Source organism: Gossypium hirsutum, chromosome A08, assembly GCF_007990345.1.
Source record: "Gossypium hirsutum isolate 1008001.06 chromosome A08, Gossypium_hirsutum_v2.1, whole genome shotgun sequence".
Lineage (NCBI taxonomy): Eukaryota > Viridiplantae > Streptophyta > Magnoliopsida > Malvales > Malvaceae > Gossypium > Gossypium hirsutum.
The window spans coordinates 10,990,702-11,000,210 of record NC_053431.1 but is presented as its reverse complement, the minus strand read 5'-3'; positions in this window follow the sequence as shown (position 1 = coordinate 11,000,210).

Below are 9,509 nucleotides of genomic sequence, written 5' to 3'. Positions count from 1 at the left end.
TTCGATGAGCCAAGAAAAAAGGAAAGGAAAAGCTAGTTTAGGCTTTCGGCGACTAGGCGAAAGCACGAATGGTGAGTATTTGGAATCGCTGCTAGTAGACACGATTTATAGCGTTAATTGTGAGCGTAGGAGTAGCCTAAACCCCTACTCTAAGTTCCAAGTGTAAGATTTCTTATACCCCTCGTTTAATTTGTGAAATATGTGATTGTGTGTTGTGGGTTGAGTATTAAGATGTGATAATGTGACATGCGAAATATATTTGTAATGGTTGTTGTGAATATGATAAATGTAGGCATGTTATGCATGTCAAATGACAGCGATGATGTTGTGCTTATAATGTGAATATGTAGTGAATATGTAGTGAAAGTGTGCAAAAAATGGTAAGTGAATGAGTGTATAATTGTTGATATTTTGTCCTTATAGTTGGCATGTCATAAGATTTGTAAGTACTCCTTGTGTTGTGTTTTTGGGGCATTAAGGCCTGAGACATTTTTAGAGAGATAATGGAATGTGAGTTCAACTCCATTCACCGAGATATGTTGGTGTGTTGGAAAGAGTTAGCTAAATGCTACGCTTTTGAGATATGTTCGACTCATCAAGTCAATGGCGTATTGGAGATCCAAGTATCCAATGTGTAGTGATAGAGCCCACTTTTATATTTTATAGCTCAAGTGTCAATTTGTCATAAAAATGTGATGTATGCTTGATTATGTGATGGTAAAGCTAGATGAGTTGGTAGACATTGTATGAGTATTTCAATATAACATTATAGTAAATTATGTAAGAATTTGTGATTGGGTCGTTTTCTTTTAACGCATGACATCATGTTTTTTTGATGGTTTTCCAAGCATTCACTAAGCTGGTTTAAGCTCACCCTCTCTTTTTAAACCTTGCAAACAGTTAGCAATGCAGTATGAGTGATGCAGAAATTCCAAGGAAGTGATCCAAGTTAGGCTCAGTAATTTGAGTAAGTGATGTTATTATTCTTTTATACTGCAGAAATAAAGGCAATGTGGCTAGAATGTTGCTAAATATGCATATTATGTCTTGATATTTTGATGTGTTTATAGACTTTTAGGATTTGATGAATGTTTATCATTATTTTGTTGTATTGCTTTAGCTAGAATATTTGAGATTGAAAAGCTGATTTGGGACTAAAATTATGGTCATTTTGATGCTAGAGGATGTGTTAGTTGATGCATGATGAAGAGGTAAATGTTTGAGTGTGTATTATGCCATGTTTTATTGTAATTTTTGCTATTTTATACTGTGGTATCCATAATTGGGGCATTAGTATCGAAACCCCCATATTGTAACGAATATGCAGAAAAATGTAGCTCAATTTGGTATTGATACCAAATTTCGAGTGTCGATACTCAAGGTATAAATATAGAAACTTTTTTAATTGTATTGATAATTTGCTGAGTTTTAATTTTTGTAGAGAAACAGAATGCTAAAAAGGTACTGATTTTCTAAACAGTATCGATACCCTTTATGATAAATATCGATATCATCAAGTGTGTATCGATACGTACATGACTTGTTTGGCAATTTTCGTTAAGCTATAACACCCCTAACTCGTATCCGTCATTGAAACAAGGTTACAAAGCATTATCGAACAAACGGAACAGTAAATCATTCAATTCATACATCAATGCAATACATATTCTGATTTCATTCAAATACATTCATAATGTCCCTTAATAGAGCCCTCGAGGCCCTAAAAAAATACAATAGAAACAGTCTGGGACTAAATGGGAAACATTTAGAAAGTTTGATAAAAAGTTAGAAAATTTTATACTGCAGGGGTCACACAACCATGTGACCAGGCTGTGTGGCTCATACAACTGAGACACACATCTATGTCTTAGACTGTGTAACATTCGAAATAGGGACACACAGCCGTGTCTTAGCTCGTGTCTATCCCTATGTAACTCACTGACTTGGGTCACACGGTCAAGCCATATGCCCGTGTGCCAGACCGTGTAACTTTCGAAATGCAACCTTTAAAAACCTATAGGGGACACATGACTATGTCGCGTGGCTGTGAGTCACACATGGTTGAGACATACCCGTGTCTTAGGCCGTGTAGACAAAAAAAAGGCCTATTTCAAACCATTCATTTCACCCAAATCAACTTGAACCTACAAGCCAAAAGCATCTATGAACAAAGCACCAAAACATACCAAAATATGCATAATAAGACCACTTTCAATATGCCATTAAAGCACCTCAAACACAATTCATCAAATTCACCCAAAACATATACATAATTGATCATTCATTTGGCATTTATATATAATCTATTTCCATACCAAAACTTACCTCAAATGACCTCAATGAAACCTCATCATCACATACCAAGTTTAGTTATAAAACCTTGCATTAACTTGACCAAATAAACATCAACCATTTAACATCAGAGTACCATAAACATACCAACTACCAAGGTATGAAAATACCACTAATTCCACACTTTAAAACAACATTACAAGTTATAAACATTAACTAAACCTTAAACATAAGTTCACCTATACATGCCATTATAACCATGACCCAAACGTCAAAATCTATTGATATTATTGCTGAATAGTGTGATAGATCTCTAACGAGCTTCCAACACGATCGATCTTCCGATAATCTGTAAAGTAAGAGAAAAACAACAACGCAAGCAATGAATGCTTAGTAAGCTTGTATAAACTTTAAACATAACAACTTCAATTCACTAATTAGTATATTTATTCATATCATAGGTAAGTTCATCCATAACAAGCGTAATTTCTCATATATAAGTACATCTTTCAATTCATCAATCCCTTTTTCTTCATATCATATTTCAATAATGAACTTACCATTTCACTACATTTTCTTACCCGTTTCATTTGTATAATACCAGACATAAGCATAGACATCAACTATAATCTCAAGATTGACATACGCCTGATCACTATCATCAATACACAAGTTAGTGCATTTATGTATACAACTCATTTGGAGTCAATCACATGATAAACCATTTTATAAGAAAAATACACCTTTTGAATCATACCATCTTCTCATGAACATAAGCATATTCTCATTTTTTTCATTTACCATTTCAATGCATATCATTAATATTAAACATGATATAATGTATACTTAAGCTTAACATAAACCTAAGCATCATCTATAGTCTCAACTGTTGAATTCATTTATGCTTAGATCAATATTAAATAAATAACAAATCTTTCAAATTCATGATATAGATTATCTTACCGAGATTTTCCATTTGAAGAACAACTTACAGATAAGAGTACATCGTCAATCCAACCAAACACACCAGATGCTCACACAAGCCAATCCCTCCAACACACCAATGCTCATAAGAGTTAATCCAACCAACACATTAATGTTCATAAGAGCTAATCTAACCAACACACTAAACAGAGAGTATAACACGAGAGTTCGCAACAAATTTTGAACCTCGGTTTACTCGAATAATATGAATATACATCACTCCATAGCCATCTCCACTACAATCCCCCGTAACACACTAAATCATTACTGTACTCTATCTCGCGTTCAATCTAATCTGAACATCAATTTTCAATAATATTTCTCAAATAATGATTCATTATCATCAATTGAATAGATACTTATTATATCATGTTATACAATTCAACAATTCATATAGATATTAAATTTTTAAACTGTACGAACTTACCTGGCCAAATCGCAGAAATGTCAAAATACAGGGGTTATTTGGTAATTTTTCATTCTAAATTAAAATTTCATTCTGTTTATTAATTTAGAAAGTAAAACAATGTATTTTATTCAATTTATAAATTTTTAATGTTTTTACAAAATTGCCCTAAAATTTTACTTTTATTCAATTTAGTCAATGAGCCTAAAACATGCAAATTAACCATTTTTATTGAAATTTCTCAAATATTCATGGCATAACAAAGAGCCCATTTTTGAAATAATTTCACAACAAGTACTTGTACTTCTATTATTTTAACAATTTAATCCCTAATCAAAAAATTCATCAAAATTACTTAACAAAATACTTTTAAACATCAACCAACATTTCAAATTCATCATTTAATAACTAAAATCACATAGATTCATCAATGAAAATATTAAATATCTTTAAAACCCAAATTTAGCTTGCATGCAAAGGAGGGCTTTAGCCGCATGTTTAAGCTATCATCCATGGCTTTTTCATTCTTCAATTTCGACAAAACTCATGTAAAAAAAAAAATGATGATAGCCTAATTGTTTTTGTTTCTAATATAATTTAATTTATCAAATAATCATTTTAATCTTGGTTAATAATTAAAATAAACATCAAATTCAAGCCCATAATTATCCACTAACTCCTTGAATGGTTTACTTACCATTTTAAGTCTATTTTGCTTTATTCAATAAGCTATTTATCACTCAAATTAAATAATGATCAAATTTTATATCTTTTACAATTTAGTCCTTTTTAATTAATTAACTATCGAACGTTAAAATTTATTAATGAAAATTTAATACAACCTTAATGACACTCTATAAATATTTGTAAAAATATTTATGGCTCAATTTATAGAAACGAGGTCCCGATACCTCATTTTCTAACACCACTTGACTTTAGGGTCTTCCACTTAAACTTAATAAATCGTTTATAATACATAAATTATCAATCAAAAACCTTTAAAAACCATATTTAACTCATAAATATTAAATAATAGCATTTACGAACTTACTCATCAGATTTGGTGGCCCTGAAACCACTGTTTCTGACACTACTGAAAAACGAGTTTTTACATAGGTGGTCTTAAAGCATGCTTCTAACTCGTTATAAGGTCATTTAGTGTATGTTTAGTCATTTTTAACATCACCTAGGGTATTTTGGACTTAAAACTCCTATAATTGTTTAACTATGATGATGTTTGTATGTGAATGAGACGTGGTGTAATGTGTGATGATGTGATGTTAGTGTAGCATCCTATTACTCGGGCTCGATGATCGGGTCGGGTATAGGGTGTTGCAATACGTTAACTTATTCTTATATTAGAAAAGTATAATTATTTGTGTATATAATATGTAAAAAAATGGTGTTATATCAATAATGATGTTAGTAATTTGTGAAATTTGAATCAAATTAAAATGTCATGTATAAAATTACACAGAATTAAAGTTCATCTATAACATTGCATGTTAAACCAAAGTTCATTTATAGTTTTGAGATTTATCTATATTAAAAATTATTATTTTACTAAATTATAATTACATTATAATGTTTAACATATCTAACATTATAATTAACATTCACTAATAATTTTTATGATAATTTATTTGTAATTTTTTATGATGAATATAAAATATCCTTAATTTAGTAAAATAGTAGTGTTTAATATATCATTATTAGTAGACCTGCCTATGGATCGAGCTAGATCCTAAAAAAATTTTAGGCCCGTTTGATAGACCTAGGCTCGATTCAACCCAAAAAATGGGTCTAACTTTTTGCCCAAGCCTAGCTCGGATTATAGATGCTAAACTCGAGCCCGGCCAGTATAAAAAAGTTTTATGTTATTTTTTTATATAAAAAAATTTAAAAGTATATTACATCAAAAACACTAAAAAATGTTTCCCAACAAATTAAAAATAAATTAAAAAAAAGTCTTTATACTTAAATAACTAAGATATGTGCAACTTAACAAACAAATGCCTCTAAAATAGTAACAAAATTAACAATAAAACAAGAGTTATACAATATCCAAACAATAACAACAAAATAGTAGCAACACAATAGTGAAATGACAACAAAACAGTGGGAAAAACAGCAACAAAATAATGAGAAAATAACATTTTTTTTGCAAATTCGGGTCAGGCCAGCCCAAGCCAAAAACCCTTACACGAGGCCCAGCCCGTCTTTTAAATGGATCTTTTTTTTTTCCTAAGCCCATTTTTCGAGCTTATATTTTTGTCCAAACTCTCCTACTTTTTGAATGGACCTTTGAGCCGGATGGCTCGGCCATGAGCAAGTCTAATTATTAATAATATTTGAAATTTTAATATACATATAATAATTAATGGGCAAAATATAAGAATATTCACTAAATTATTGACTTGATTCTATTTTAGTCTCTTAACTATTTTTTTATTTTATTACTCAAAACGAAAATCTAATAAATTGACTAATTCAAAATTTTCAAATTAATGATTTTTTTATTCTCGAATATCCAACTCACCAATTAATTCTTCATAATGTCTTTGATAAATAAGATAGCAGTTGTTGACATTTTCCTAGAATTTTACGTAAACCTCTCTGAGATAAATAGTCTTTTTTGTGTAATTCCAAATATGAAGTAAGTCTTCATATCTTATTGCCGAAACTAACTATTTGCAATTCAACAGACCCTTGATTTCTTCTTACTGAGATGAATGAATTTTTTACCATAAAACCAAAAACTTTTCTCCTTTTGTTGAATGTGAATTTAACTGATCAATAATAATAATACCAGTCATTTTGATATACACAATGATTTTAAGTTTGCTATGAACTTTATCATTTCTTTTTCAAATAAAATCAATCAATTCGGATTTCAATTTGATTTGTATATGGATAGAAAAGAGTGAGAGATTTCTACACAAAAAAAATTGAGAGTTCAAATAAAAGGATTTTATTGATTCATTTATCGATCTAATTGATAAACTTTTTAAATTAAATATTTTAATCCTACTCCCCGTTAATTCTCCTTTGATTTTTCTTACAGAAAGTTGTTGTGGAATTTTGATAATTTTCTCAATTTTCAATGTGGGTAAGTAATTTTTCCTTTCTTTACTCTTCTTTCTTTCACTGAGTTTAGGCTCTCCTTATTTCTAATTTATTAATGATCACAGAAAAAGCTAGTACTGGTGGACTCGAACATAACCTGCAACTTAGCAATGGGATTATTTCTACTCCTAACCAAAAAAGTTAAAAACCGTTACATTTGGCAAATTACAACGAAAGATGAAGCTAAATCGACTCATTTGATGACAATATTTGAAGAGTGACAACAATGGGGCAAAGCATTGCCCACCATCGCCACCTCCACTCGACCTCATTCTCTCAACCCATAACAATCTCAAATAAATAAAAAAACTCAACCATTCAACTATCTAGAAACCCAACAATTCAAAAAAGAACCATACACATTAGTTGTCAGTAAAGGATGAGAGGAACCCAGAGTGAGAAGCCTGCAGACACCCCAAAAATTCAGAAGAAATAAGATACAAAAGAAGAAAATCTAAAAAAGAAGAATAAAAGTAGAAGGCTCATCTCGGCAGCGTACGACGGGGGTGGCTTTAAAACAATAGGACAATTCTATCATCAGAAGAGACCACTGACGACGGTAGTTTAGGGGGGCAATTGTTGGCGGTAGTAACAAAGGGGCAACTAGGTTTTTGATTGAAAAAAAGGAGGAAAGAAAAATGAAAAGAGGTCGAGAGAGAGAGGTGGAGTCCGAGGATTTTTCAACGGTGATAAGGAGGCCAGCGATGGACGGCAGTGTTCGCGACGGTTGGAGAAGGGTGCATAGTTTGGGTTTCTATGGTGCAAGGAAAATGAAATAAGGAAAATCCAAAGAAGAAAAGCAAGGCAAAAGAAGCATGCCCAAAAGTAAACCAATCTCCCGGACTGCTACGAAAAACACCATCGGATTTCAAAGTAGCACGATCTAATTCAAAAATTTCACCCAATTGAGCACGTTTAGCATATTTTTTCATAGTAGCAGGATTATTATAACTCACTCCATTGAGTTTGCCACCATAAAACTCAACAGTTACACCTACTTGTTCGACACTATACTTTGATTCTGCCCTTCTAAAAGGGACATTCGCTCTAACAATTCCGTCTCCGTCGACCAAAACAACCAGAAATGTTTCAAAAAAAAGTAGGCATACGACGTACAAAAAGTTCACGCCTGTCTTTATATCTAAAGATAGGGTGCCCTAACCACCCAACGGCTATAAGAAGAGAAAAGAGAGGGAAAAAGGGAAAATGGCTAAGGACGACGGTGGCTTGAGGCGTTACTAGACAGTGGTGGCGACGAAAAAAGACAAGAAAGGAAAATAAGATTCAAAATTCAAAAAAAAAAACACTTACGTGGAAAATTAAGAAAATTACATGGAAATTTCCAAAATTCCATATCAACTTCCTCTAAAATAAAAATTTTAAATGACTAAATCAAAAAATTAATAATTAAGTTACCAATAATTAAGTGACTAAAATAGAATAAAGTTAATAATTTAGTGATTATTTTTATACTTTACTCATAATTAATTATAAGTACATGTTTTAATTTATGTTTAACATTGGTTTTACTACTATTGAACTCACGATATTTGTTTTTGAACAATCTCATTATAGATTCTGAATATATCTTCTCTTTTTGACACAATACCTAAAACTACCCATAGTCCCTCCTCAACCCATAAATAAAAAGATAATGTGCTTCAACGCACTTGAACCCACGTCCTCCTGCATTGGTAATAATGTCCATACCAATCGAGTTAAGAATCAGTCAACTTTAACTCACGATATTTAAATGCAAACGGATTATTAATTTTAATGTTTCATTCTCTTCATATAACAAAATTTAAAATAAATTTTAATTGTTTATTTCTTAAGTCATTTAGAGGTCAAAATTTTCCAAAGACTTGTAATGCACTCAAAAACATGTTTCAAATGTGTTTTAATCTATCCAAATGTTTTTGAGTCATACCAAAGTGTTTCTAAGGTGCTTAAAGTGATTTTAAGGCACTTTGATAGTTCAGTCTCAAGAAAGGCAAGTTAGTAGCCAAACATTGCTCTAAGAGTGCAAAATCTTGAGACATAACTTCCCAATAGCTACTTTTCAACCAAGTCTTGAGACATAAGTTGTGGGGACACTTTTTAAGCTCGGATTTAATGTTTGCAAAGGTTAGATTTCACTCTCAATGGTCGCAAATGTCCACAAACTTGTTATTTGGCATAAATACTCATCAAGAACACTTCAAGACTAAAGAAAAACATATCCCAACATCAAAATCAAGAAAAAAACCTCAATTTTTTTATTTTTCCATTTTCTCTTGTACATATATCTAAAAGCTTATGGCTAGATCTTTTATCAGTTCAACTTAATTTTTGTAAACACGCACATTGTAGAAGTCTTTTTGTTTACTCATATCACCAATTATATATTGAGAGGGTTTTTAACTGAGTATGAAAAACTAAGAAATGTTATAGTTTAGCCATAAAAACTAAGAAAAAGATAGTGTTATAAATGTTATACCTATGTATCAATTCTATTAATGAATTGGGAATTTTTTAGTAATGAAAGTTAAGGTAGTGGAGTTAGACAATTAGGATCGAACTACCATAAATTCATTATGTTAAGTTATTCTCTCATTCTCGTTTAATTTAGAATAGTTTGTAGAATTTTTTAAATTTATCAATGCACTTCTCTTAATATTTATGCCCTAATATGTATACACAACATAATTAATTTTAATTT